Here is a 27,700-nt window from a genome sequence, read left to right as displayed (position 1 = left end):
GCAGAACACACACACGCACACACGCAGACAGAGACACACAGGAGAGCACTTACGGGGTCCATTTCGAAGTAGACTAGTTCCCCTCCGGTGAGGGCGATGACCACCTGCCTCTGGTTGACAGCGCAGCGCACAATGGTCTTCTTTCCCCGGGTCTTCCACTCGTTATATGACTGATGCCATCAGGGTACACCTGTAGGGTGTGACAATTAAGACGGTTAACATCAAACGGTGAATAAGCCTACATGACAAGATGTAGCAAGCTCAGTTGGTCACGTTACGTTGGGGGCAGCCATGGTCCTACTGGTTAGCGCTTCGGACTTGTAGCTGGAGGGTTGCCGGTTCGAACCCCGACCAGTAGGCTGGCACGGCTGAAGTGCCCTTGAGCAAGGCACCCAACCCCTCACTGCTCCCTGAGCGCCGCTGTTGATGCAGGCAGCTCACTGCGCCGGGATTAGTGTGTGCTTCACCTCACTGTGTGTTAACTGTGTGCTGAGTGTGTTTCACTAATTCACGGATTTGGATAAATGCAAATGAGACCAAATTTCCCTCACAGGATCAAAAGAGTATATATACTTATATATACCTTCTAATCTGTGGTTTGCTGGGGAGGCAAAAGAGGGATGCCATATGACTGACTGGCCAGGATAACTGGCTCTGTGGCTGCCACTGACTGACTGAGCTGAATTCAATTCAATGGGAGTAATGTTTAGTGGCAGGCTGTTGTCACTGTCCTGCTCTACAAAACAGACTGAGGAAGTCTTTTGTCCCATGGGCAATATAGCTCTTGAACTCGTCAGACATGGTGAGGGGAACTGATATTTCTAACTACCATAGGGACACAGAGGAGACATCCATCTACAAAGCCAAATGACTCATCTCGTAACATTAAGGAAAGGAAAACTTTCACAGATATGCCTTGTAATTCCGATCGGCTTTAATAATGGTGAGGTCAATATCACAAATACAGCCGGAGGGTAGGAGACATTTAATAATCAAACTAGTCACTGTATGTAGTCTAGTGCACAGACTACTGGTTGACTTTCAAGGTGTCAAAACTCTGGTTAGTCTCAAAATTTCCACTGCTCTGAACTCTGACGTGAGGGGGTTGAAGTGTTAACCAACAGCAGCATCGGAGGATTCTGCTGTGGTAGCAAACCCATGAGGTGGCGTGGGACTGGAACTACTGTGCAAGAACATGTATTGCTGGCAACTACGGAGACCACTTGTTTACAGTTACCCTGGAGACAGGCTCTCACCTGCACCAGGGCATCTTCACGCCGCAGCGAACAGGAGAGGGTAGGCGTGGTGCCCAGGAAGCCGGAGTCCGTCACTTCCTCTACAGTCTCTCCGATGGACAGCACCAGGGTGGCGTTGACGAAAGACACAATGATGTAGGCGTCAAATTCATCTGTGGTGGAGGGTGGGTGGGGGGGTTACAAAACAAACAAGAGTGAGAAAATTCTCAAGAAACAAGAACGCACCAGGGGTTTTCAAATTTACCACTCAACACACACGCTGAGAGGTGTGAAGTTTCAGTTGCTAAAGATGACTATGCATGACGAGCACAAAAAGCATTCATGTGCATTTAACAATACGGTTAACAGTCAAAACATAAATACAAAAGGAATTCACACAAACATTTGGAGAAGCATACAAATGTGATCCAAGACAAATATAGAATAAATTAATTAATTCAACTAATCAAGATCAGAAAAGGGACAGAAACACTAAATGGGAGTAACCTGAAAATTACATTTATTAAAAGCAAGCCACTGAAGCTGCAGAAGTCTCTAACCACTACCAATCTAATTATTATAAATATCAACATGCAGATGACCGCAACTAAAGGTCATGGCAGGACACATGACGTTCGTGGGACGCCACCCTAACCATCAGCAGTGCAAGGTTGAAAATTCAAGAGAAATTAAGTATTTCTGTTCTTCCATGTATGGGTCAAAGCTGGGTTGAGTAGATTGGCCTCAATGTCATCGCTTTTTGAATCTGTATCAGACTGGTCACATCCGTGCCAGATTGGTGCATTCTCTACAATTTGGAGGTGTGCTGATGGTCGTTGTCCTTAAGCCTCATAGCTGATGTCCTTACACTTTTATCACAGTGCTCATCTGCAAACTTAAGTCTAGCTTTCTTCTGTCACTTTTGGAGTAGTGGCTTCCTACTCGAGGGAAACCCTGTCAGATTCATTCAAATAAGAATGGATTGCAACTTAACAGCAACTTCACAAGCAGGCTGCTGCAGCTGTGGTAGTGTCCAACCACTACAAATCTTTCAAATTCAGAAATAACATCTAGCAGATGACCGCAACTAAAGCCATTACTGGATGGTGCCTAACCATCAGCAGAAAGTAAAATGAATTGTAAGGTTTTTCCCATTTATAATTTGTGTTTCAAAATAAATGTCTACATCTGGACATTTATGTAACAAGACAAAGCTGCACTGGAGTGTTTCTCATCTCAGAGATGCCTTGGTTCAGAGGCTGAATATGAACACCTCAGTCACAGATGGGATCAAACCACCACACAAGTGGAAATCCAGTTTGACATACCGTAATAACGAGTCATGTAGGGGAAAATGGTCAAAATTTGAGGAAGCAATAGGGTCCCATCCAAGGTCACAGGATGGACGATAACTTTGACCAAAACCAAACGTGACATATTGACAAAAGTGAAAACATGCAGGAGCTGAAGCAAAAACAAAAGGTCAGGTCAGGCCCATAATTTGTTCACACTTCACAAAAGAAAGGAAACTGAAATCCAGTCAGGTGGAAATAGGGAGGTGGTCTTTCTAATTTCCAAAAAAAAAAAAACAGTGTCTGTGGGTGGTTCTTGCTTGGATCAGCATAACAGAGCACTATCCTAACATAAAATTTAAGGACTTATAAAGGACTCGCTTGGCCTAATTCCCTTGGGTTCAAGGAACCAACACACCATATAGTTTGAAACACAGATCAAGGTTCATTATTGTTAAAACATGCCATGATTGGTTTATTTGTGAAATTGTGATTGAAGTGAGATCTTGGATGTAATTTTTATAGATGTTGGTGGCCAACTGGGATGATAACTGGCTGAAGTTAGCCCCTGGACTTCAGGTTAATGCTGATTAAACCAAGACCCCCTGGACTTAAAAGTTAATTTCGAAAGCATTGGGCCAGCTTTGAGCCAATCGCTTTCAGACCAGAACTACTTCTTACTCAACACTAAGTAAAAACTGACATCAGCCTTTTAGAAAATCCTGAAGGCAGGGGGCACTGTGGCGCAACAGGCTACAGCACCCATATCATGGGCTTTTCTCAGAGTCAAGGATGGGTCCTTCAAAGCCGCTCTTTCAAGGATGTTACATCATCGAATCTCGCCAAGCACTGTTCCAATGTCAAGGGTGCTTTAAAATTCTATCAAGTACTAAGTCCTTCGTTCTGAGATTTTCGAGGATGCATGCGTGTATCCTCTGCGTGCTTGGAACACCCACAATCCTGTGTGCACATGATTTTTAATAATGCACCTGCAGCTTCCTGAACACACGCTAGTTTGTTCCATTGTGTGTTCTCCGTATTCCAGAGAGAAGCATTGCCTCGTCTTTGAAGGATTCGACTTGGCAGGACTCGTTCTACCAAGCATGAATCCTTGACTTTGAGAAAAGCCCCATGTATGGGTCCGAGTGCCCACTTACTTCCTGTCACACTTCACTGTCCTATCTAAATACAGGCAAAAAATTCTCCACCCCCCCCAAAAAATATGTAAGGGATAATGTATAGAACGACAGGGCGAACCGGCCTGAAGGGACTTATTTTCCCAATAATGACGGGCGTTCTATACATTATCCCGCTTATTACACGGCTACTTGACAAAACGAAACAATAAACTCCCCACAATGTGACTCTTTAGCCTACATAGCCTAGGCCAGAGGTCACCAAATGGCGGACCGCAGTCCGAGTCCGGACCCTGACGTGATCCTATCCAGACCCGGACCATAATAGCCTAATTTAGATTTTCACGTAAGATTTCAAAGCTGCGCTAAATGTTTCGTTGGTTAGGATAACAGCATTTACTTCACGAGCTTCAGAAACCATCATTGCGCTTGCTGTGAATCTGTGAATTCTGATAAAGTCAGTGAGTAAAGTAGCCTATTATGGGGAAGAGACTCACTGATAGCCTAAAATGAGCGAGGAGAGGAAGAGGAGACGGAGAGAAGATGGGACGAGAAACAATCAGATGGATCTAAGTTGACAATAAGTAAGTTATTTTCGAATCATCGATTGCTCAAAGAGGAGAAAGCTAGACAGCGAGAACAGAGCTTTATATAACGATACGGGGGCAATACCACGCAAAACTGTCACATCCGTAACGCCAACTAAATGTGAATGTGACAGTTTTGCGCGGAATTGCCCTGGACCTCTTCTACATATTCTGAGACAGGCGATTTTTAAAAGCGCCAATTTGAAGCACCTCTACTAGACAAAGCATATATTTTGAGCAAGCATAGGGTAGGCTAGGCCCATTCAATAGTGAACTGAGGCCACAGAATATTTTACGATTTAAGAAGGCAATATGATTGATCCACCACAATCTAGTTAAGCCTAGGCTACATGCTTTCACTGCCCAACAATATTCCTGGGTTTCCAGCATTTCGGGTCAACATAAAAAAAAAAAAAAAAATATATAACCGCAAGTTGTGATTTAACGGGGTCCGAGCAAAATGAACATGAGGTAGCATAGCTTTTTAGTTTACATATGCTTTGATTGTTTGAGCCCAATTGTTAAAAAAAACGTGATTGGATTTCGGTTATCGGATTTCGGCTATTGGATTTCAAATCTTGAAAATGGGTTGTTCAAAGGGAAACAAGGATCCTGAAATTGGATTAGATCACATAATCTATTCTTGGTTTTGATCTGGATAAAACCTTTGTGTTGTTCAAAACGTTTGAGTTGGATTGGAATAAATTTGATCCATAAAATTAGGATTATCCTGTGCTGTAACGTTATAGTGTGCTAACCTCCACAACCCAACAGTATTCTAACAGTACTCTATTCTAGTGTGCTAATCTCTACAACCCAATAGTTTTCTAACAATACTCTATTCTAGCGTGCTTACCTCCACAACCCAACAGTATTCTAACAGTACTCTATTCTAGTGTGCTAATCTCCACAACCCAATAGTATTCTAACAATACTCTATTCTAGTGTGCTAATCTCTACAACCCAATATTATTCTAACAATACTCTATTCTACAGGACTATGCATTTGTCGTGGATAAGATGAAGGGTTTGATAATGGAAGGCAGTGTTTCCCAGAGAATTGAATTGTATTTGTGGTGGTAGGTGAAGGGGGGGGGGGGGTTAGGTTAAGATAAACAGCCTATAATTATACAGTTATATTTGCCTTGCACTACAAGTCCATATTGACAAGTAGCTGTAATGTTATAGTGTGCTAACCTCCATAACCCAACAGCATTCTATTCTAGTATGCTAACCTCCACAACCCAACAGCATTCAAAGAATAATGCTTCAAGTGGGATTTGAACTCTCAACCTAAGGATTACCAGTACAAGGCATTATCCCACTGAGCCACTGTCAATCCTACATGTTGGCCAGTCACATTCACATGGTGAAAATGTGTATTGGTAAACACACAACAAGAAAAACTCCAAGCATACATTTGACAATAAAATGAAGGGCTTTCCTGAAAGAGTACACCTGAAAACTTGTTGAAATTCTGGGGCAATTAGACATTTGTAGAGAAGAACACTAATGGATGAAATATAAATATGATAGACTTAATGATGAAGGAAAAATAGTAAACAAAGAAGTTCCCCTAAATGTCAGTGTCTCAGCATTCTGATTCTTAGCAACTAATGACAGTATGTTGATTGCATGATTGCATGATGTCATTCAGGTGCTGTTCAATTGTGTGAATAATGGGCAGTCACATTCACATGGTGAAAATGTGTGTTGGCAAACACACAACATCAAGAAAATTCCTAGCATACATTTGACAATAGAATTAAGGGCTTTATAAAAAAAGAGTAGAGATCAGAAATGTGCACTGTTAATGGTATCCACCTAATGATGGTTGTATGGTTGTTATCTAAGGGAAAAAAAATACTCACATAGGAATATAGGTGATATAGGAGAAATGGGCTGAGTGGTCGAACTTTATTGGCCTATGTCTGTGAAATGGAAGAACATATCCAAATTATTTTGATAACTTGTGTGAGGCTTGGTCTAAACATTGTCTGTGAGAATTTTGGTGAAGATGTGATAATTTTACTCAAAGCCTGTGAAACCTTTCTCTGAAATTGTGGCAAAAGTAAACATTTTTAGAGCATAGGACCAGGGTGAAAAAGATGCATCTGAATTTAGAGATTAATATGATGAAATAATTTTGAGTCTAGGTCAATCTGGTAAAGAGAAATTAGCATAATTAACTTATTTTCCAATAGTGCCACCTTTGGGTGCAGTACCCCAAATTTTGGGTTATGGGTAGAGGGGGGTACTGGTAACCATACCTGAAAATTTGAAGAGTTTTGGAGTTACGGTTTAGGCTGCAGTATGACTTTTACAGAATTTTGTACGCTACGCTGCTCGGACCCCTAATAAAATTAAACTTGCTGATTAATGGGTTTAAGGAACCAGTTGTGGAATATCCATCCTTGTCTCAGCTCAAATTTTATTTTAAGTTCACGTTAAGATCTTAAAAATAGCCAAGGCTACTCAGTTATTCTCCCCAATTACTCTTATCTTGTAGCCTGGAAAATCCAGACCCTGATAATCTAGAAAGATTAAGGGTCTGGCAAAGAACAATGTAATAGCCCAACTCGAAGGGCGGCAACAAGCATGCATTTAAAAATCTCACTGCACGCAATTGGATAACACTAGACCATGTTTACTCTGAATTATTTCGGACTTCGACGCAATCGGATAACACTACGACCAATGTGTACCGTCCTCCAACGTTGCATCGCTGTCTTCATCAGTTTAGCTGGTTTCCCGGAATGTTGGGGTAAAAGTAACGTGCATCATTGCTCTTTGCCAGAGTGTCTCGCAGAGACAATTCCATTGGGCTCTCGCGAGAACTCTGGATTTCCAGGGTACTTATCTTGCCTTATTTCTCCTCATTTCGAATATTGCCTTTTAGGCTACTTATTTTATTTCACATTAAACATTAGGCCTAGGCCTACAATTAGGCTCCATCCATCCATCCTAATATATATATATATATATATATATATATACACATACATATATAGCCTAAACACGCACGTTAAACATTATGATGCTCCGGACCTTGGCTTGAGGACATTTTCCGTAACTGGACCTCGCTGAAGATTAATTGAATACCCCTGCCCTAGGCTATAGCCTATTTGTTACCGTTTCATCGTGGCTTTTGGTGAGAAACAAATAGGTCGACAACAGCACACGCTGAACTTGAATCAACCATTCTTCAGAACACAGCTGATCAACCGTCTGCTTTCACTTTTGAATGAAGTTCCAGTCCTTGCGTAGTGATATGAAAGACGTGAAATAGAAGCACAAAGCCCATTTTCCTTGACAGCGGTCTGTTATACTTAGCAACGATCTGTTATTGAGAATTAGCAGACCACCGAACGTTGGGAAGGCCCATTCAAGTGAATGGAGCATTCTGCAGCATTATGAAGAGCCGTGTAATAAAAACATATACAGCAGGGTGTATAAATGTAGTCTGCTGACGTTGAAACTACTATCTGTATCTTTTGTAATGAAAGCTTCCCCGCAACTTCATTTCACTAAGCCGCCCTCTGGTCGCTGATTGGTTTACCTTCCTGGAGGCTGAGCAAACATTAATACTTACTTACTTACTTACTTAAAGCTTTTATTGTTCCCTAAGGGCGATTTGGTTTGCAGTAGGACATCCATAGACAACATACGAACAGGGTTTCCAGACCAACCTCGTGGAAAACAGGACAACCCCTCAATTGTCTGCCTTCTTTCCCTCTCCATCCTCTCTCCTCTTCTTCCCTCAGAGACTCATGGAGCTTTTGCAGGACTATGCATGCTATTCAGAACAGCTTTCAGAGAAGTCATGTGATTTCAGGGAAGCCCTGGTGTGTGTGTGTCTGTCTCTCTCTCTCTCTCAGCAGCTCGCAGGGACATGACGAGACCGTGCAGGCCACTGCAGCTTTCACAGAAATCACATGGCTTCAGGGAAGTCCTGGCACAGATGTGCCTACCCATAAAGCATTGCAACACAGGGGCGCCAGTCAGACAGTGGCTCTGGAATCACCGCCACATTCAGACACTGGCTACTTGGGATGAATACTAGTGTGCTTGAATGTGGGGAAACATTTAGAAAACATATAAGAGGGCTCAGTATACACTTTTCTGTGAGAGTCCAGCCATAACAAATACTGGTAATGCAGCTGCAATAACGTCCACTTGCAGTGATGCAGCACATGATTAACCACTGACCTAACTCGCTCGGCATTGTATTTAACGATACACCAACCTCACGATTCGGTTTGTATCACTATTTCTGAACCACGGTTAGCGTAGCTAGCGAAGCGGTCATATTGTCAAAAGCAAGAGATGTGTGTTGCTTATGCGGCCGTGTAAGCGGCAAAGCACTGCGTGAAACACTAGGAAGGGGTGTGTCACGGTTCTGCCTTTTCACACCGCGACACAGGTTCGTGGATATGAGTGTCGCGATTTCGGTTTCGAATCGCATATGTTACAGCCCTAATAGTCAACGGCTTGAATTCACTGCAGCCTTTAAAAGGTGCTCCAAGCGATCATACGTTTTAGGCTAAAACGTTTTTTTGTCACTTATAGCAAACATCACCTCACCATCCGCTAGCTGCCTGTGTCCTGAATACACTGTAAAAAAACATGATCTCTGGACAGTGAAAGTAATTGTAGGTGACTAATTACTTAATATTAATCTTAGACTGGCGAACTTTAGGAAAACTCAGGAATCAGGTTTATTCTGTTACAAGCTGAGAGGGTACAAAAAAAGGTCTATGGTCTATGTAGGCCTATCCCAGGCCTGAAAGGCCTAGGTTGGCCTGTAGCCAACTCCTCTCTTCCGCTCTACATCCTTAGTCTGACAATCCAAAATCTGATCTGACAAACATTGCAGTTTAGTTACTTTTAAATGTTTTAAACAAAGAACAAAATGGCGCCAAGAACAATCCCACTTGGTTGGCTCTTCACTTGGTATCAGACACACCTACTCACACCCACTTCACACCTATATGAATAGCATGAGGAGAGATATCTTATATATCAGAAATATCACTTATAGAATGTTCCAAACATTCTCACAATCACATCATTACAATCCTTGTAATGAGACTATCAAAATGATACCAGACATGAATACATTTACATTTCATGATACATGGATACATTATATCAAGGAAGCATCCTTTGTCTTGTGTAAGTGATAGGCCTTAAACCAGCACATTAGCATTCCATTGGGGGAGGGGATAGTGTCTTTGTTTAAAACCAAGATGGGTTACATGGCTAACTAAAAGTAGTCTTGAAGTTAAATTATTATCCATTTTAACCATACATTTTATTGCTATCAACAGCCAGGCTCCAAAAACAGCCACAAAACAACTTGGGCAAACCTTGCCCATAAAAACATAACAAACTGTTCTAGCAAATCACTGACGAGATGTAGCGAGCTAGATTTCTGTTTTGTTTGAACTAGAGGTCTACATGGGACTGATTTTTCAGTCCCGCTCCCGCAATATTCTGTCCCGCTCCCGCATTAATGTGTCATTTTTAGTCCCGCTCCCGCCCGCATCTGTAACATGATGTCCAGCTCCCGCCCGCTAAAGCCCGCATGCAGGAGGGATAGCCTATTCAGTTTTTCTTTCTGTCTCACGAAAGGAGCACACACACCTGAGAAAGACTCCAGATGTCAGTTTCTTGGTTCTGAATGTAGGCCAACAACTGAAGTAGGCCTAGTCTGGTGCCCTCTTCCTCAGTCATGCTTTCGATTTTTGAGTTTTGACAATGAGCAGCAGGAACAAATTGAACCCACGTAAACGACAATATAGGCTATAGGCCTGCTATCCGTCAGTTATGCTTAAACCCCGAATTTTTAATGCTGCCTAACAGAACATCCAGCTGAACTATAGTTATGAACAGTACTTTAATCATTTCCATATTTAATTTCACGCACATATTTAATTTTCGGGAGTGCAGTGAATCATTGGTTTTCCCGCACCCGCGAACGCACCTCTCTCATCCCGCCCGCTCCCGCAAAGAGCTTTCAAAAGTTGTCCCGCGCCGCACTCTTTTGCGTCTAGACCCACGGGAGTGCAGACCTCTAGTTTGAACGTCAACAGAAGTGACTTTACCCAGCATCGCTTAGAGCGCCTTTAAACAAGTTCTCTGATGGACAAAACTACAATGAAAGTCCTCAGCACTGATGGACAATAGATCCATACCATACCCAAGATATCACTAATTAGAGGTGTCATGAAGTGATCTTAGCCTACAGATAGGAACAAAATGATTAATATCCCTGGCAAATATAGATTTAATGTTGGTTTTCTATATATGTATATATTCCAATATGTTTGACACTTCCACATGCCAAAAGGTTGTAAGACAATGTGGTAGAAACATGGAATCAGAAAAAGAAGCGTTTTCATTTTCTGCTAAAAAGGTATGGTCTACAATCATTGTGGAGACATGGAGAGGTTTGGTAGGTATTATAAGAACCATTTTGAAAGCTGTGATCATTTTAGACATGCAGTTTTTCATAAAAATTTTAACAAAGATGAAAACGCTTCTTTTTCTTATTTAACTCATTGAGTGCCAAAAACGTAATATTACGTTTTTAGCTTTTTTTTTTAAATTACGAAACTAGATACTCTAACACACCTTATATGTGATTTTGGGAACTCTGTGATGAATGGAAATGAAATATATGACGATCGAAAACTCATGAAAACGCACAATCTGGACATTTTATCTGGACATTTTATCATAACTCGGTTGCCGCTTTGGGTCGAATCAGTGACGCATGCACGTCAGGTAAAAACCAGGCCATTTTCGTGGGTCTATCACTAGGTGGCAGTCTCGCCAGGTCTCGCTGATCACTTCCCGGAAAGTTTACACAAGTAAGTAACAGGCAACACTTCATATTTCATGAAAGACGTTATATCTCCATTTCTAGAAAAAAACAGCGAATTTGGTGAAAAATAGCCACTGTTTAGCTTGGGATATCTCAGGAACAGAGGCGTGTAGAAATACACGGTTTGCACCCACCGAGAGCTTAAAGTCTCTTTTTGACTTTGTATTGAACAAAGTCTGTATTTGTTCATAGCTATAACACAGAATATGCTGTGGCTGTACAAAAATCATCAACAATGGTCTAGATTGCTGGCACTCTAGGACAAAGCTCCCAAAAACAGCTTGGCATTCAATGAGTTAAGAGAAAACCAACATTAAATCAATATTTGCCAGGGGTATGAATCATTTTGTTCCTAACTGTACCTGCCTGCAGTCTCATTTGCAGGGTAGATTGTCTATTAGACTCTGGACATGAATGAACACTCAATGAGTTACAGGTGCTAACCAGACTGACTAAAAAAAGTAATTGGTGTAGTGTACCTTCCACATGTCTGCGTACTGTCCACACAGCATTGGGGTTACCGGGCAGCTCTGATACAGCCATCTCCGACACCCAGAGGTGGGACCAAGTCACAAGTAAGTCCCAAGTCTTAGCAGTCAAGTCCAAGTCAAGTCCCAAGTAAAGACAGAGAAGGGCAAGTCGAGTCCAAGTCCAAGTCACATCAAAGCCAAGTCGAGTCCAAGTCCAAGTCCCAATCTTTTTCAAGTCCTGAACAAGTCATCAGGTACTCTTCACTTAATAATGCCATTATTAGACTATCGATCATAATTTTAGCACTTACATCTAATCCACAGTATTTTTTTTATAAATACAGATTAAAACATGTTCAATGTTTCTGTCTCCTAAATCTTTTACGACATGCGCATACCTGTGTAATATACACATGTGCATACCGGAGTAATCTGTACAAAACGTATAGCTACATGACACTCAGCACAGCTGCAAATATATATATTGTTTTTCCAAATTGCGGAGCCCACTGTAAGGATGAGTAATAATTTGACTGATGGCATTTCACTGCGCTATGCCACAGATTTGCCTGCAAACAATTATTATTATTATTATTATTATTATTATTATATTATTATTATCGGTATTATATTATTATTAGGCTGTCTGCCAGTGGCGACTCATAAGGGAAGCCAAGGTCAACACTTTTATATTATTTAAAAGATAATAATGAAAGTAATTTTGTTTTAAAGTATTAATTTCTTAAGAAATACTACACATTTGATGCTGTTTATCTCATTTGTAAATGGTGCACTGTCACTTTAAGCCCATTGTGCCACTGTCCACACGTTCTCATAATGATCTTTTTTTACCAGCTCCATTCAGCCTATGGCTAGTCCACAAACTCAAACATTGTTTGTGCCACATGTATAGCACAATATTAACAATGATAAGCATGATATTAAGTTGGCACAAACAGCTTTCATTCCTTTGGATGGCTTTCATGGCTTCATGGCTTTGGCAGAATTGGATCAGTGTAGGTTACATGGGTAAAAACTTAAGCGAGTGCAAGATAACTCCACGGATTTTGCAACAACACGCCAACATGCCAACACACACAGGTAGGCTATATGCAGTGGCTCTTCAAAATGACGTAAACAATGATGTGCAATAAGCGGACACTTCGAATAGCCCAGGCTACTTTGGACTGTCTTTAGACTTTGAATAAGCACATGACAATTCAAACTGCAAGGTCCTAAATTGAAACGAGCGATAATGGTCCCGAATCAAAGAACGTCCCAGAATGCCACACATGCAAAGCATAATCAGCGACAAGCAACGAGTGGCAGACAGAGTGTGATGCTATATGAATAGCCCAGGCTACTTTGGACTGTCTTTAGACTTTGAATAAGCAAACAACAGTTCCAACTGCAAGGTCCTAAATTGAAACGAGCGATAATGGTCCCGAATTAAATAACGTCTCAGAATGCCACACATGCAAAGCATAACCAGCGACAAGCAACGAGTGGCAGACAGAGTGTGATGTCACTTATAGGCCACCAGAGACTGTTTTTGAGTCACACCGTTGCAAATTCCATATGATGCATCATTCCACAAAATGGTTTGTTTCCTCTATCATCAAGTTATTCAATAGGCTAAGCATATAGCCTTGACTCAAAACAGCTGTTAGGATTATGTCATTTTGATTTGTAAAAAATGTCACATGCAGCCATGCTTAAATTCTGCTCACTTCACATTTATTATATTATCTGTAGGCCTATTCATTATTGAATGCTTACCTGGAATTATGTTTTTCCCGATCATCCTATTTTTAAAGCAGGCCTACCTGCAGGCATGTAATTGGGCTACAGGAATAGCATGTTTGAACGGGCACTGCACTAGTGTAAATAAATTATAGAATACTTCAAGACTCACCAGTTCCATTACACAAAGGCAAAGACAACTCTTCTTGTCCACTTTCCAAATCACAGCGAGTGCAGCTAGTATGTCATAGTGACCTGGATCTCATAGTTGATAACAGTAGGCTAGTGAGAACCGGATAAATTCGCAATCTCCTCTAATCTCATATTTGTTGCCTTCACGATTTCCTTTTATACGTTTCTTATATTTAAAAGAAAATATCAATTATCATCATCAACAATGACAAGCCAGCTGGAACCTACTCGTTTTCTCTCCCTCTCGTGCGTGCTTAGATGCGTTCTCAATTAAATGCAGTAAGCTAGCATAAGTTCAAGTTGGATCTTCATGGAGAGGTCTCGAAAAGTATCATCTTTATGTAACATTCTGTTGGTGCATTTTAACATTAAACGTTCTCTAACAAGAGTGCAAATCAGTTTGCAGTAAAGCTACTATTTATTGGCTAAATGTTGGTCCTTCCTCGGTCTCTTGGTGCCCTACACACAGTGCGTAACACGTGTGGGGGTAGCGGCAGCACTGAACTGTGCTCTGGCCGCTTGTCTCCGCTATTTTTATTTTTATTTATTTTTTTAGTCGCGGAGGGGAAGCGTCTCTGGGGTGACTGGTCCACGATCAGGAAATTTAGTTTTTGATTCGAGACATGTCAAGTCATCACAAGTCAAAGAGGCAAAGTCCGAGTCAAGTCTCGAGTGAATAGTATTCAAGTCCAAGTCGAGTCGCAAGTCATGCAGAATTTTATCAAGTCAAGTCTGAAGTCATTAAAATCATGACTCGAGTCTGACTCGAGTCCAAGTCATGTGACTCGAGTCCACATGTCTGCCGACACCTATCGAGATAGAACACACGAGAAGACTTCTAGAACACTAGCTTTTTAAAATACAACTTACATGGCCTTTATATTCCATTGCCCTCTTACTCATATCACACACACACACACACACACACACACACACACACTTGATTGCTAGATTGGTTGGTAAGATTAAAAAGAAATCCCTATTATGTAACTTATGCTCACTAAAACATTTCTAAATGGTAAGGTTTCTGTTTATCACCCCCCAAGAACTGAACTACATAAAATTGTATCTAGGAGGGCTAGATTAGTGTTGCAGATTCAATGGGCAGAATTATCATTAACATTTCAGCTATAGTACAATAAAGCTAAAAGTAACTCTGCACATGTTCTTTGAACTTGAAGTCAGTAAATTTTGCACAACTTGCTTTTTTGATTAGCATGGGAGTACATGCTTATACCCCTTCCATCAGAAATCCATGTCTTATCACACTGGCTATGTGTGCTATAGGGCAGTGGTTCTCAAATAGGGGTACGTGAGATTTTAAAACATAAATATATTTAAAAAGTAGAATCCATGCAAAAATACTTTAAAAACAATTATTAAATAAATATTTCAGGATAATATAAGTTCATAAAATGAATTTTATATTCCAGTAGGCTATTCAATTTCATTATCCTAAAAACCCAGAGTCCCCCCCCCATACCAGGATGGTTCGACCCAACCTGTCACATGCCACCCGTCGTCACCTGTCAATCACTGTCAAAACTAAAACGATGGAGTCGTGGTTGAAGCGTAGCGGTAATTATTGTGAAAACACGGAGGGACAAGTGGCAAAGAAGGCCAAACCAGAGCCAGCAAAATTCTGTGCTGTTTTAAGTCTTTTTTTCTCAACTAAAAATGCTTTGCGCTGGTTAGGGGGTACTTGGCTGAAAAAATATTTCACAGGGGGTACATCACTGAAAAAAGGTTGAGAACCACTGCTATAGGGCATTGACAAATAGTCTACTGGAAAGCCAATAGGACAAATATTTTTTGTCAACTGGGGAACTGCTGATCTGCATGATTCACAAGGGTCACATTTTTAGGTTGGAAAATCCAGAATTCAGATTAATCCGGAAGAATCACATCCCTGATTACATCTGTAGAAATGTGAAAAAGGTATGGTACACACACACACACACACACACACACATCTGTGAAAACGTACCTCCAATCCATGTCTCAACACTCTTAATGTTGATCTGGGGCCTCGTCCACAGGCCACGTACAACTGGGGAGTGTCCTCATTAGCCAGATCAGCAATCTACACACAGACACACACACACACACGGAGAAAGGTCAGTGGCAGCATCGACTTGTAGCATGTAGGGTTTACTGTCCAGGGCAAATGGACTCTGAGATCAGAATGAAGTAGCTCTCTCCAGTGCTCAGTTAGAGAAGAGACATGAAAGATTCATCAGCAGAGTAGAAAAGAGTCCATTAAAAGAGGAAATACAAACAGACTCTCGGTCACTGAAGTAGGCATGCAAAAAGTATATAAAAATAATTTGTGTAACTAATAAAATGACCAACTTTTCTGGCCTCTGTATAGTACACGTGTGCGCACACACACACACACACAAAGATACATTAACAAGCATAAAAAAGTGCTAAATCTACTGTGTGACAGCAGCTGGTTTTGTGATGGTGAAGAACTTGAGAGCTACTTAAGAAAGGTTAAAATGAAGGGTGTGGCACCAGTTTGCATGGAGTGTTAATAATAGACAAGATGGTGTGAAGCTTATAAATAGAATGCAGAGGACAAAATACTCAGAAAATTGGAACAAGAACTGGTGGGCTACGCAAAAGGAAACTACCTAATTGTAACCAAAGAATGCCCTTTTTTGGCCAATACCGCAGAATCGAAGCTGAAGCTTGAAAAACAAGGCGCTTCTATATCTGACTGCATGAAAGTCAAATTTATTTTCCTGCTAATCGCAATGATCATAAGTAATGCAACTAACCTGCCCTAAAGAAAAGACAAACAAGAAACTCCATCCTCAGGGCATAATGCAACATTTAAAAAAGCATAAGTGGTGGTGTGTGTGTGTGTATCAAATAAGGAAAAACAGAAAACAAGGCTCTAATGATTATAAACACATTTCACTGCATTAAATATTTAGAGGACAGTTTGCACTACAGTATAAAGGTAGGGGCAGCGTGGCCTACTGGTTGGGGCAACATGGCCTATTGGTTAGGGCATCGGGCCTGTAACTGAAGGGTTGCCGGTTCGATCCCCGACCAGTAGGGGAAAAAGTTAGCCTAGAAATCTAGACGCACCTTAGCGGCTAGTCTAGCAACTCTCCGTTGGCTTGTGAGCTCGAAAAATGAAACTTCTATCAGGCCAATCAAATCGTGTATAGAGTTGTTAGGCGGGCTTAACATAATGATTGATGGCAGAGTTGCAACGGTTTTGCTTGAATTCCCTGCTACTTGAAAACAAATAAGATAATGTTGCTGTTGGCGAACAGTGTGACACAAGTTAACCTTTTATTAAGTTGCCAAAAGTTTGAACTAGCCAACTAGCTCCGCTGGTGGGAAACCATGGGACTCATAGCACTGTCCTATTGCATGCAGAGGAAATTTGAAAGACAACCACACAATCCACATTGTTCTGCCGAACTTATGCTAACAGTTTCGCTAGCTTGTAAACAAATCCATGTACTTTATCGTTACCTTTTTCCACAGTTTGAAATAGCATAATGCACAATTTCTCCAGCAGAGGGGGAAATATAGCTAATCCTGCCAAGTTTCCCTTTAATTGTGGCTTATAGGCCCAATGATGTTATGAGGTTTCTGCATCAGGTACCATCGTTCTGTTCATCATCTCTCCTATACTCTCTACTCCTTCCTCACCCCTCTTTCTTTCCTCTCCTCTCTCGTTCTCTCTCTTCTTTGGCAGGCGGATAAGTTCGACATGTGTGCTGCTGACTGTGTTAAGACCCTGCACTACTTTACCTCAGGTAGGCTACTACTGAAGAATTGGTCAGTCATTGGCAACATAGCTTGTTTGTGAAGTATATAGAATCTTTGATATAGCCTAGTGGGCTAAAGGTAAATTATCACCTTAGTTTTCCTGTAGGCACTTTCTTTGAATTTACACTTATTATGTATTTAATAGGTTTCTACACAATTATGAAATATAACCGTGTTTGGACTGAAAAGGTAATACTATGTCAGATTCAGAGCCGGTTCTAGCCTAGTGTATTAAGGTGCACTGGTCGAAATATTGTGTGGGCAACATAGTAGACATGAAACTGCAGTCAAATTGGATCAAAATTGACATTGATACAGATATGGAGACTCAGGCATATGATGGAGACTCAGGCATATGCGTGTCCCTCATTTAAGTTGACAACAGTCAAGATGATAGAACACTAACCAATGTCATTTAATTACTAATCATGGTCTTACAAATTAGTCCACATCTGTCCTCTTTCTTCAAATCACCCCATGGCTCTGTTATTATAGTGAGTTTGTGCTATGGACATACTGAATAAATGACCAACTATTCCAAGACTAGGACCTAGGACCTGCTCAAGTCATTAACTATTTTTTATTATTATTATTTTCAAAGGGCAAATGGCAGTGTTGTATGGGTTTGTAATGTATATTTGTAGTATGAGCACACGGTAGTAGTGTTGTCACGATACCAAAATTATGACTTCGATACGATACCTGCCATAAATATCACGATGCTCGATACTAAAACGATACTACGGCGAAATCCTAAGATATCTGGAGAAGAAAGGACTCATACCTCCTCCAAGTGTATTGAGTCATTTGTGTTGAATTTGGTGCACTTTTGTAGTGTGTAGGTCAATTCTGGGTTCTAAACTTCCTACATAATTATTATTTTTTTATAGTCAGTAAAATAGTAGGCCTACTTTGTGTGATTAAGTCCTTTATTGTTTGTTATAGTTCATTTACATTGTGTTGTGGCAATAAAGTAGCTTTAAATAGCCAAACTAGGCTAGATCAAGGTCAGTGTTAAAATTACTGCATGCAAATCACTGAATGCTATGCAGAGGGGCCTAATCTTTAGGCCATCTGATGTACAGTATAGGCTACCCTAGGCCTTCCCGTGTTCATGGGATTTCTTTGACAGTTGCAAAGGGGAAAATGTGAGGATAGTCTTCTTTGTGCCCAGTGTACAAGTACGACGTTCCAACCACTCAGGTCTTCGTCAGATAGGCCTACACCATTACCTGTTGCAATATATCTGTGTGCATTCCTACATTACGTCTATTTCTTTGATAACATGATTTGCTACCACATACTGTAACAATAAGCCGCTATTATTATTAGGACTCAACACGCTTTGGTGGTGTTATGCTGTGGGCTTTAATTAGCGCATTTCAGGTAGCCTATCCTACATCTGGGCAATAATTATTGAACAAATTGCAGTCTACATGCCATGACAAATATTACCAGTAGTAGGCTGCTACTGACCGAACATGAAATAGATCGTTTACAAGTTATGGTAATGTTATTCTGGCGTGAACATTGCTTTCATCGCGTTAGCACCCTTGATTACAGCTCGTTATGTCTCGTCAAAATGATTACAGCTCTGTCTCGTCAAAATTCATTGATGAAGGAAGGTTAATCCCAGAGAACCATACTCGTTTCACTTAGGCTAGACTAAAACATAAGAGAAGAACTTGGCACTAACCATGTAGTCGTGTTTTCTATAGCATATTCGTTAACCTGTCGTTCTTTGAACTCTTTAAAAATGTTGGGATATATCTGCGAGGTGTTTAGCCAAGTTCCATGCGTAGCCTACTGCTTTTAAATGACTTTGTGTACCTGATGGCTTGCCTTCACGCGATGTATCCGAAATAGAAATAGCACACCTTTTGTTTTATCCACAAGGCCTAGAACTGTCGGCAAAGAACTATGTTGACGTTGGCTGCGCACTCACTCACTCAGAGCTGCCTGCTTGACACGCCCACTTGACTAGATGCTTGCAAGGAGCAGTGGGAGCAGCAGTTGACACAGACACAGAACGTTATTATTTTAATAAAGTATCGATTCTAAAAACGTCTGAAATCGTATCGTTTTTTGCATGAAGGCATCGCGATACCTTTTTAGTATCGATACACCGTGCAACACTACACGGTAGATAGATAGATAGATAGATAAACTATTTACACCATTGGATTGTTAGCACTGCCAGGCGCAAGTGGCCTACCCAGACGCCAGAAGCAACCCTGCAAGACGCAAAGTTGTAGTGGATAGTGTTGCACGGTGTATCGATACTAAAAAGGTATCACGATGCCTTCACACAAAAAACTATACGATTTCCGACATTTTTAGAATCGATACTTTATTAAAATAATAAGGTTCTGCGTCTGTGTGAACTGCTGCTCTCATTGCTCCTTGCACGCATTTAGGCAAGTGGGCGTGTCAAGCAGGCATCTCTGAGTGAGTGAGTGCGCAGCTAACGTCAACATAGTTCTTTGCCGACAGTACTCTGCCTTGTGGATAAAACAAAAGGTGAAGTGAAATCTGGAACTATATGGGATACATCGGGAATAGTGAAGGCAAGCCATCAGGGGGAATAGTGAAGGCAAGCCATCAGGTACACAGAGGCCCGTTTGTAAAATATGTTTCAAAGTCATTTATAAGCAGTAGCCTAGGCTACGCATGGCTAAACACCTCGCAGACATATCCCAGCATTTTTAGAGAAGGTTAACGAATATGCTATAGAAAACACGACTACCGTATTTTCCGGACTATAAGTCGCACTTTTTTTTCATAGTTTGGCTGGTCCTGCGACTTATAGTCAGGTGCGACTTGTATTTGAAAAAATATATATAATTAAAAATGTTTTTAAATGTTAATTTATATTAACTGACATGAACCCTACATGAAACATTATCGTCTACAGCCTTGAGAGAGCGCTCTCAAATGCACAAGTCGTGAAACACACTTGCATACTTAAATCCTCAAATTACTGCCGGGATTCTATTTATAGCTGGGCCTCAGATTTGGACAAATAAAAGCCAGTATAATTTTGTTTCAATTTAACTCATAAAATAGCTCTTCTTAATAATTTATTAATTTGGTTTAATATTGTTGCCAACGAAGTCATTGTCCTACACCATGAGTCTCCAACACATTGCTCTCAAGCTACCAGTAGCACGCAGCCCCAGGTTAACCTACATTTAAACACAATTGTTGCTGCCAGGCATCAGCCTACGAATTTTATGAAAAAGTAAATCATGCATAATTTAAAAAATAACTACATTTAGGCTATCTTAGACCTCTTTGGCTATACGGAATAAGGTTTCCCTTGCAGCACAGCACACGTTCCATGAATGAATGAATGAATGAAAGAGGATGCCTTATCTCGCAATAAGCGGATGGACATCCCGACACTCTTTCATACATGAAACTTAATAGTGACCCAATGCCATTGATAGCCTACCGGTATGCTGCTCCAAACGAAAAGTATAGGCCTATGTCTCACAGTAAAACGCAAGAAATGAAGGCCTATAGCTGACTCGAATAGGCTACAAGCCATGGTCCAAATAAAGGTGCTGTGCTTTGCCCAGCCATAAATTCAGGATTCACGATAGTCTGTCCCCTAAACATTCCTCACCCGTTATCTGGACATGCATGAAAACATTTGAAAACAAAACTCACTGACATATTCAACATAAACTCACTGAAATATTTGATCGCTGTTTTGCTACTAATTATCTTTCACGTGAATACGCACAGAAAGTGAAAGTAGGCCTACTATGCGCTCCGTGTCTGTAGCTCCTCAAATGGAGAACACATCCATGTTCTCTCGCGTTATATTATAGGCGGTCATGTTTCTGTGTTTGCGGTTCCTGATCGCTAAACGTTTGTTTTCCTTTCCTGTCGATAGCGGTTGATGTAGAAGCACGTAATAGGCTATAATAATTTGACTTTAGCGGTGACAAATCCTGCTGAGAGAGAGAGAGAGCAAAGAGAGAGAGGCACCCCCAAAGTGGTCCTGCGCGCGCGTGTGTGTGTCTCTGCATGGGGTTCAATTGAAGTCAGAGTTGGTCCGCTTTCAGGCCACTCCATTATTAGATTAACGTCAGACAGCGCTGTAAAATGTGTGGGAATTTCTCGCATTATGATGGCTAGCGTTGCGGGACTTTTATTAGTATGCTCAATACTTAGTAATAATTTATGCGCAATCCTGCGCTGAAATTTAGGCCCTGGTTTTAAATGCGCATCTTTTTTTCTCTCGCTCTCTCGGCGAGCATTTGTTCTGCTTCCAGCTTGTGCCAAGACGCTATATCGTCCAAAATGCTTGATTGCATTGCATTCTCCACATTTTTAGCTAAAATTTCATTTTTGTTCAGTGAATCTTTTGTAAATTGCTTTACAATAGCGTCAGGCACTTGTCAGCAGCCTTCGGCTTGCCTCATGCCACTATTCACTTCTTCATCTTCAAGATTCCCTGTAGAATTCTCAATATTTTTGGCCTCAATGTGTTCAGTTACATAGTCTGTCTGTTCTTAGTCTTGGATTTTGTGAAATAAATGTCTAAATATCACCTGCTTGCTGCAGCTTCAGTCTGCACGTCCTTTTAAAACCGCATATTTTTCTCTCTCGAGCATTTAATCTGCTGCCAAAATTTTCATGTATCATATCAGCATTTTTGTTCAGTGAATCTTTTGTAAATTGCTTTACAATTACCGTCGGGCCTATAGGCCTATCGCCTGGCTTGCTTCAGTCACGTCTAAAACTGCATCTTTTTCTCTCTTGTGAGCATTTAATCTGCTGCCAGCCTGTGAGTCCACATCGCCCAAAATGCTTGATTGCATTGTATTCTCCACATTTTAGATACATTTTGGTGTACCACATGGTATTTTCTTTCAGTGAATCTTTTGCTTTGCAATGACCTTCCTGCCCTCCTCTTGGCTGCCTTCACTCCTTCGTCTTCATTAACATTAATCTTTTTGGCCTCAATAATCCAGTTACATAGTCTCTGTTTTTGGTTTTGGATTTTGTGAAATACATTTCTAAATAAATGCGACTTATAGTCCGGTGCAACTTTTGTTTTTTTTCCTGTTCATGAAGCATTTTTTGACTAATGCGACTTATACTCAGGAGCGACTTATAGTCCGGAAAATACGGTACATGGTTAGTGCCAAGTTCTTCTCTTCTGCTTTAGTCTAGCCTAAGTGAAACGAGTATGGTTCTCTGGGATAAAGCGAACCTTCCTTCATCAATGAATTTTGACGAGACATAACGAGGTAATCATTTTGACGAGACATAACGAGCTGTAGCCTTATCATAGGGCATACCTGTCAACATATAGCTTTCCAAAAACGGGAGATTTTTTTTCGGTGGGGGGGGGGGCGGTGGTCAGTGTTTATACCGGATCTGTGTTTGCATATTTAATAGCCTACGTTTCATACACGTGTTTCAACACTGCATTTCGGTCGTTGCTTTTACCTTACCATTACCTTACGCATGCCAGTTATGTATCCACCAGCTGCCTGCCTGCAGCCTACTTCCAAAACTCCAAAGCTGTCAGATTCGGTTCCGAGGGCACAAGTTCAGTGTATCAACAACACTCAATAACAGTTTATGTGATGTGTTAATCAATTAAATTCCCAACACTTTCACAACAGCTAGTTCTGGAGTAGGCCATTCAACTAGCCCGCTTGCTTACGACGAGACTCAGGCTGTGCAGTCGGCACCCGCTTCCTTATTTGGGTTTTGGGTTGACAGGTTTTAGCCTATGACAAAACGGTTGAAATTGAAACTAAGTGATCGTGTATGTGTAGGGTGTATTTCTTACACAATCTAGCAACCTGAATGGATCATTGATTTTAATGAAGTTTGATGGCCATGCAAATTACGGGAGTTTTCCGGGAGAAATAACAAAACGGGAGGGTGCTGGGAAATACGGTCCTTGAAATACGGGAGAAACCCGGGAAAAACGGGAGTGTTGACAGGTATGTCATAGGGTGCTAACGTGATGAAAGCGCAATGTTCACGTCAGAATATCATTACCATAACTTGTAAACAATCTATTTCATGTTCGGTAAGTACTACTGGTAATATTTGTCATGGCATGTAGACTGCAATTTGTTCAATAATTATTGCCCAGATGTTGGATAGGCTACCCGAAATGCGCTAATTAAAGCCCACAGCATATTACCACCAAAGCGTGTTGAGTCCTGATAACAATAGCGGCTTATTGTTACGTGGTAGCAAATCATGTTATCAAAGAAATAGAAGTAATGTAGGAATGCACACAGATATATTGCAACAGGTAATGGTGTAGGCCTATCTGACGAAGACCTGAGTGGTTGGAACGTCGTACTTGTACACTGGGCGCAAAGAAGACTATCCTCCCATTTTTCCCTTTGCAACTGTCAAAGAAATCCCATGAACACGGGAAGGCCTAGGGTAGCCTATACTGTACATCAGATGGCCTAAAGATTAGGCCCCTCTGCATAGCATTCAGTGATTTGCATGCAGTAATTTCAACACTGACCTTGATCTAGCCTATTTTGGCTATTTAAAGCTACTTTATTGCCAAAACACAATGTAAATGAACTATAACGAACAATAAAGGACTTAATCACACAAAGTAGGCCTACTATTTTACTGACTATAAAAAAATAATTATTATGTAGGAAGTTTAGAATTTTAGAACCCAGAATTGACCTGCACACTACAAAAGTGCACTGAATTCAACACAAATGACCCAATACACTTGGAGGAGGTATGAGTCCTTTCTTTTCCAGATATCTTAGGATTTCACCGAAGTATCGTTTCAGTATCGAGCATAGTGATATTTATGGCAGGTATCGTATCGAAGTCATAATTTTGGTATATCGTGACAACACTAGTAGTGGAAGGATGGAAGTCACTCAAACTTGCCCGCCAGATGCAAAACTGGCTGAGTTGTAACCAAAAAAAAAAAATCCTGGCCCCTCTGTGTTTGGAAGGATTAGGACTGTGTCTCTGACTAAATGTGGTTGTAAAGACAACGGTGTGTCAGCCAAAACACAAATGACGAAGAGACAGGATTTTGGAGTTACGTTTCTTTTACCTCCGAATGCAATGTAGTCTGCAACACACAGAAACTAACCAAAAGGCATATTACAATCAGGGTATTCTCAAATACAAAGGCAATACAACATAAATTGGATGCACATTGTATACCAAACATAAAATTGGCATGGCAGACAGCCACTGACTTTACTAAGAGCACCCTCTACTGGTCGCTCAAACACAACCATGAAACAGTGTAATGGCTGCTATATATGCAGGCAGGGGCAAGTACTATCACATGTCTACTTAGAAATGACGGTTAAACTAGCAATTATACAGTTCCAAACTATACAATATATCTCTACAATTTCGCTAACACACTGCAAGAAAACCCGCGGCTTTATGCATTTAATCTCCGTCTGTTAATCACGCATTTCTTCCGAACCTCCGCGATTATAATTAAATTACTGCCTGCACATTTACCTCGCGGTTAATATCATCGATCACAATAGCACTTTAGAACATTCATTACTTACATTATGTCATGCACTAGCACTCGTGGCAACTTCAATATTACGAACAGGAAATGTCTCTGTGTAAAACTCATAGAGTAAAACTGACCACACTAACGTTCCTCTTCTTCTTCTCCACTGTCTGAACTATTTCGCGGGGAATTCTTCTTCTTCTTTTTTATATGGCGGTTGGCAACCAGCTTTTTGGTGCATTACCGCCACCATCTGGACTGGAGTGTGGATCAAATGGTCAACCTACACTTTCCTAAATTCTTTTCAATAACCCAGTTACCTTCAAAAAAGAAAACAAAAAAGAAAAACAAAATTCTCTTTGCAGTATATCATTCAAATGTAATGTCATCTGGATTTCACCAAGTTGTGAGATCAATCTGTCTGGCTTGATGGTACAATACATAATTACATGCTCTATATGGTCTCTTGACTATTGCAATAATTTACACATTCCATCAACATGCTTTTTCATGGTAAACAATGTTCTATTTAATCCTGTATGTCCTAGCCTCATTCTGGACACCACACCTTCTTCTTGCTTACTTATGCATGTATTCCTGCTCCTCCCCACCTTTCCTTGAATACTATGCAGGTGTCTCCCAGACTGTTCATTATCCCATACAAATTGCCATTTTTTTTTATTTTAGCTTTAATTATACTTTTGACTTCAGCTTTGCTGTATTTAATATTCATCTCTATATCAGACTTCCCTGCTGCTTTCTTCACACATTTATCTGCTAATTCATTACCTCCTACACCTATGAGCTGGTACCCATAAATGTAGTACCACTTAAGCAGATTGTTGGCTAATTGCATTATTTCATATACAATGTCCTGTCTAGACTCAGACTGAAAACGTTTAAGGCTTATCAAAGCCAAGCTAGAGTCTGACGCAATCACAGCTTGCTTAGATCTATTGCTCTCTACCCACAATAAAGCTATCCATATTCCTATCATTTCTGCTGTGTATACAGCTAAATCATCATTGATTCTTTTTGCTGATTCCATGTTTAATTGAGGGATAACATAAGCAACTCCCATTTTCTTATCAGTCTGCTTAGATGCATCAGTATATAAAATGATTTGCTCGCTATGTAACTCTGGACCCTGTAATGATCCACTTCAACATCCTTCTTTTCCTCTAATAAGCCCAAGTCTACTGGAACCCCTGACATCAGCCAAGGAGGAACAACAGGATATGCCACTGTAGGGCTTATTTCAAGAGCACTGATTCCTAGTTATTACCTTTTGTCTTATTGTCCAACCAAAACTTTTAATAAGGTAACTCTCTCTCTCTTGACACCGCCATAAAACTGATTGACTCATGTGTTTTTCACTATGACCCCTTAGATTTGTCCAAGAGACAGCTGGTCTCTTCTAAGATAGAGAGGCATCTCTCCCATCTCTACCTGGACTGCTGCCACTGGCATGGTCTTAATTGCCCCACAGTAGTTTCTTAAGTGATGTTTTAGCAGCAGTCCATACACTACACACCCATAATCAAATACAGATCTCATCAGCCCTGTATAAATGGCTTTTAAAGCAGGTCTACTTGCTTCCCATTCAACTCCACGCAGACACCTCATCACATTCAACATTCAACAGCATTTCTCAATAATTTTTTGGATATGCATTGTCCAAGTTAATCGTTTATCAAACCACATTCCCAAATATTTGAAGAATTCCACTCTTTCTAAATCTGCCCCAGATAATTTGATTTTAACATCTAAATGTATTTTCTTCCTAGAGAAGACTTAAGTCTTTGTTTTGTCTATTGAGATCCTAAACCCCCATCTTCTTTTTTCGTCCCCTTAGAATTATAGGGTTCTATCTACGTTCTGAGTAGTTCTGAGATATTGAGCTTCAAAGTCTTTGAATTCCATAGAGTTATACCAGAGACTTTCTAATGTGGAGACACAGCACTCAAAAAATACTCCATAGAAATACATGGGGCTAGTTTGTCACGCCAGCATTCTACGATGTTTCTCTTTATTTCTTTTATTCAGGTATTCGTCCTTCTTCCGACGGAAGGAGATATTTGTCATCCAGTAAGTCATCTTGTTTACTGTGTCTTGTGGAGAGTAGTGCTGTCTCTCCCCCATCCCAACTGTCATTTCTTCATGATGTAACTGACTCCAGTCTAGTACATTGATTATTGATGAGTTTGATCATAGATGTCACTCTCTCTCTATCTGGCTGGATAGAGCAATTAAAATCCTCAGTGTCACTCAGTAGGCCATATCCACAAGACCTCAAATGCCCGTTGGATCACTTTATGAGGTCCTGCCAGTATCTCTATTTATATTTTAAATCCTGTTAACATCTTCTTACATTGTCATTGACCATAAACTGGTGATGTGTTAGATAGACCAGACCTGTATGTGGAGCCTATATTACATATTGACATTCCAGATGTTTTTATTTAATTTAAATTGACCATGTTTGACTTCTTATGTTACCCTATATCTATACACATTTCAGGCTTCTCAGTTATAGAAAGTCTCTCAAGTAAGTGGTGTGTGTTTAGGTCTGTGTGTATTTATGTGTGTAGATTTAGGCCATTTCGTAGATTGATTAGCAGATTGCTGTAGATCCTATCATGTTTTTTTCTCTTTTTTGCATGTATTTATGTGTGTGTGTGTGTGTGTGTTTGTGTGTGTCTGAGAGCATGTTTACTGTAGCCTATAGCTTAAGCCTCATGTTTATTCCTGGTCATCATGAAGAGTGAAGTGTGCTTAGATGACCTCGATTGTTTCCACAGAAACATGATAGCCATTGTATAACCTCATATAGCCCCTCCACACACACACACATGCT

The 27,700-nt window shown here is 40.6% G+C and overlaps 1 pseudogene; it reads right to left on the bottom strand.

The window, feature by feature from the left end:
* The window catches only part of LOC143109728 (splicing factor 3B subunit 3-like), a 44,484-nt pseudogene extending 31,582 nt beyond the window's left edge, over positions 1–12,902 (bottom strand).
* Positions 12,903–27,700: the final 14,798 nt, after the last annotated feature.

Source organism: Alosa pseudoharengus, unplaced genomic scaffold, assembly GCF_046254945.1.
Source record: "Alosa pseudoharengus isolate Yale_2024_CS ecotype anadromous, Long Island Sound unplaced genomic scaffold, YU_APseudo_1.1 YU_APseudo_1.1_scf_10, whole genome shotgun sequence".
Taxonomy (NCBI): Eukaryota; Metazoa; Chordata; class Actinopteri; order Clupeiformes; family Clupeidae; genus Alosa; species Alosa pseudoharengus.
The sequence above is the reverse complement of the archived record's forward strand: the minus strand, read 5'-3'. Positions and strand labels throughout refer to the sequence as shown.